Below are 3,784 nucleotides of genomic sequence, written 5' to 3'. Positions count from 1 at the left end.
TTGCATTATGTCCAAATTTATCAAATCGTACACATTAAATATGTGCACGTCTTTGTGTATCAATTAGCCCACTAAAACACCCGTGACTGTTCAGTTCCTTGATTTCAATTCTTTTGGATAAACATACAGAAGTGGGATCAGCAGATCATATCGTAGTTCTATTTTCACGGTTTTGAGGAAGCTCCATACTGTTTTCCACAGAGGCTGCCCAATTATGCATTCTCACCAACAGCACAGGAACATCAGGGAAATGCAAATCAAAGCCACAAAGAGAGCACTCTTCACATCTGTTAGGATGGCTATTATTAAAACTGTACACAAAAATACAAGTATTGGAAATGGAGAAACTGAAATCCTTAAAAGTCCTTCTTTATGTGTTATGAACTCTGTTAATGCCTTTGTAATTTCAATTGGCTTTAAACAGTCACACATTTCTTTTTTTTTTCAGAGTATCAAATGATTTTATTACAAAACTTAACGCCATTTACTGATAATTTACTTTTCTAAAAAACAAACACGAGAAAAGAACAAACGCATCCAAGGCTCACCAGCCTTGGAGGACAGGAAGCAGCCCTGCACAGGAAACCTGCAAACGTTTTTCTTATGCCTGATGTCTCGGCCTCCTTGTTCACTGTTTCCACCTTCTGTCACCTCTGACACGGGGAGGAAACTGGCTAGAAGAGTCACAGACAAGAAGGTCACAACCAACTTTAAGGCTATCTGATGCTAAGGGCTTGTACAGATAGTCTGGAACTTTGAGAAAGGTATTGGACGAGCGCTGTCAGATGCCTACTCCCCACTAAGCATTACTGTCCCTATTCTCTGAATTACCTCTGGGACTGGTTAGGGTCTTCCGTGGTAGCCTCTAGTCATCCCAGAGCACAAACCCTAAAGTCCATGTGCAGTCTCCATGTTCAAGTATAAAGCTGTCTGGGAACCACCCCAGCAGCTGTAGTGTTCATACTCTGTAGTGTGTACTGGGTGCCACACCCCTGAACAAGCAGGCCAGTGGCAGCCCAAGGCAGGGGCACCCACAGACAGAGTTCCCACTGCCAAGCTTGCTCCTGTCCTATCAGGACACTGTCCCACAGTCAGGGTAGAAATATTGAGTTCAGAAGCCCCCAGCCAGATGAAGTCATGCTCTCTAGGAACAGGGATCCATTTCTTCACCATTAATTAAATGGAGTTTTCAAAAGGTGCCAGGAATATTCTTGGGAAGTGTCCTGGGACGGGGCAGGCAGGTCCTGGCTCTCTGGGTCAGGAGGGGGTGCTGGCACAGCTTCTTTTTTCTGGGCCGCCAGAAATTCATGAATTGCTCCTTCAATCTGTGGCCTGAAGATGTGGTTGGGTTTTGGATCCACCACCTGAGAAATAATCCTGTCTACTCCTGCTTCCAGCATCCCCGACTGAACCACACTCTGCCTCAGCCCATTTCGTAACTGGTTCTTGTTCATCCTAGGATTCCACTCCTGCTTGTCCAGATGGGTCGACACAAAATTATCCACTTTTTGCCTCAGGTTTTGGTAAGCTGGCTTGGTGTCCACGTCCGCCAGGCGGTCCCGGCGGAAGCTGTCAAAGAGGCCGCGGCTCTTGAGCTGCTCTAAGATGAGTGCGATAAGCTGCTGGTCGCCTGGCGGCAGCGAGGCAGGGTTGCTGGGGCCGCCGCTCCCGCCTGCCCCGGCCGCCGCAGCGGCCCCTGCCGAGGCCTGGCCCGCGCCCCGCCGCCGCCCCCCCCCCCCAGCGCCCGCGCCGCCACCGTCTGCCATGCCTGCGCCCCGAGCCTGAGTGCGGCTCCTGCTCTGGGTCTGGGGGCCTGCGTTGTGCATGGGAGGTGGAGAACCCCACGGAGGCAGCTGCGGTGGCGACGGAGGTGGGGACGGCGGCAGAGATGGCGGCGGTGGCAGTGGTGGCGGAGGCGGCGGCCAGTCACACATTTCTTTAAGCATAAATTTTATAAAAACTATTTTACCACATATTTTTTCACTCAAGTCCCCTTCATTATTCAAGATATTTGGCTTCCGTAAATGAGTTATTTTCAGGTAACCTAGAGAATTTCATTTTGCATTTCTTACAATATAGGTCTACTGGTATCTAACTCTTTAGGCTATTATTTTATCTTTATTTCAGCTTCCTTTTTTTCACCACAAAATACAGAATTCCAGATTGTGAGGTTTTCCAATCACCATAAAGAAGCAATCTCAATTCTTTCTGTTCTCATTCCTAAGAAAATGTTAAACGTCTTCTTATTTTTGTTCCTTAAAATGTAATATGCCTGTTTTTCCTGTGGCTACTTTTGTGACTTTTTTCTTTACTTTTGATTTACCTTGCTACAACCTTTGTGCTTATCTTGCTGAGCTGCTAAGATCTTTGGGCTGACATCATCATTTATTTTGGAATGCTTTTCCCTTATATCTTCAAAATATCTCCACGTGCCACTCCAATACATGGAGCGCAATCATTTGATTTCGTCTGACAGGTATCTAACAATATATTTTTATTTTCTTTCAGTTTTTCTCAGATTTTTAGTTTAGAAAATTTTGATTGACCTAAACTGCATTTCAACTATCATTCAACTTCTGACTCATTTTGTTGCTACACCTAATGATTTTTTAATTTCAGATATTGTTTTTTCTCCAATTGAAAAATGCCTATGTGTTTGTTTCTGGGGTTTTTTGTTTGTTTGTTTTTCTATTCCCTATAGGCATACTTAGGTCTGCTTTTTGCTCCAAGTTCTTTAACACCTAATAATATGTGCAAAATCTTGGCCTGCTTGTTTTCATATGCAGGTCATTTGTGAGCCTGTTTGTTTTGAATTTTTCTCTTTAATAGCAAAGTTATCTTAATTGTGGTTTCTATTTGTACTCCATTGCTTATACTATATATTACCTTTTCTCCTACAGCAGACATTAAACATTGCTATAAAACATGAGAGACTGAAGATGATATTGTTTTTCCAGAGACCTCACACCCTTCCCTCTGTAAGTGAGCCTGGGAAGAGCTCGTCATTCAGTTCTAATAGAGTACTGATCTAAATAGGGCTACTTGAAGCCTTACTTGACTTAAGTTCGACTTTGGTTTTGAAATTTTTTAGGGTGAACTCCATTCTTCTCTTCAGCAGGGTTTTGAGATTTGATCTCACAAGACTAGAAAGAGGGATAATTTTATGTTTGAGAATCTTTACTAATGTTATCCTTGTGGACACTTGTCATTAAAAGTCATCTGATTTAAGTTTGTTTCAGCAAAGTTCAGTTTTAGGCTTGCTCCTCCACATTTCCATACCATGAGGCAATTGGTTCCAAGCACAAGATGCAGCGGCTGGTCCTTGTTCACCTAGGAAAGGCTTGATCCTTTATTAAATTTGGTTTGCTTGAGTTTCTGCTTCTGAAGTTCTTCAAGGGTCCTATGAAAAGATGTTATTTCATTTTATTTTATCCAGGCTTTTTTTTACTGCTAAACAAGGCACAATGGCTTTCTAGAATTTTCTGCAGCCTAACTGCAAAGCCAAAAGTGTTGTTATTTGTTAAGCTCAGCATTGTGCTATTATTTCAACATAAACTGCAAAAGAGTACGTAGGAAGATGAGATAACAAATGACATAAACTGCATACTGAAGGAAGGGAATAGATTTATTCTCTATGAACAGAATGGATACAAACATATTTTGGGTTAATAGGAGAGCCAATTCTCCAAATTCAGGGCTGTGCAACAATAGAAGTCTTTTATTCATAAAGTCTACAAGTTTCTTGTCACTAGAGATATCAAAGCCAAAGTACAATGGCTATCTG

At 42.8% G+C, this 3,784-nt stretch overlaps 1 pseudogene; it reads right to left on the bottom strand.

Moving 5' to 3' along the window:
• Positions 1-1,172: 1,172 nt before the first annotated feature.
• Positions 1,173-1,934, bottom strand: LOC143390357 (biorientation of chromosomes in cell division protein 1 pseudogene; annotated as a pseudogene).
• Between the last annotated feature and the right edge of the window lie 1,850 nt (positions 1,935-3,784).

Source organism: Callospermophilus lateralis, unplaced genomic scaffold (assembly GCF_048772815.1).
Source record: "Callospermophilus lateralis isolate mCalLat2 unplaced genomic scaffold, mCalLat2.hap1 Scaffold_1242, whole genome shotgun sequence".
NCBI classification, from domain to species: Eukaryota; Metazoa; Chordata; class Mammalia; order Rodentia; family Sciuridae; genus Callospermophilus; species Callospermophilus lateralis.
This window is presented reverse-complemented; position numbering and strand designations above follow the sequence as displayed.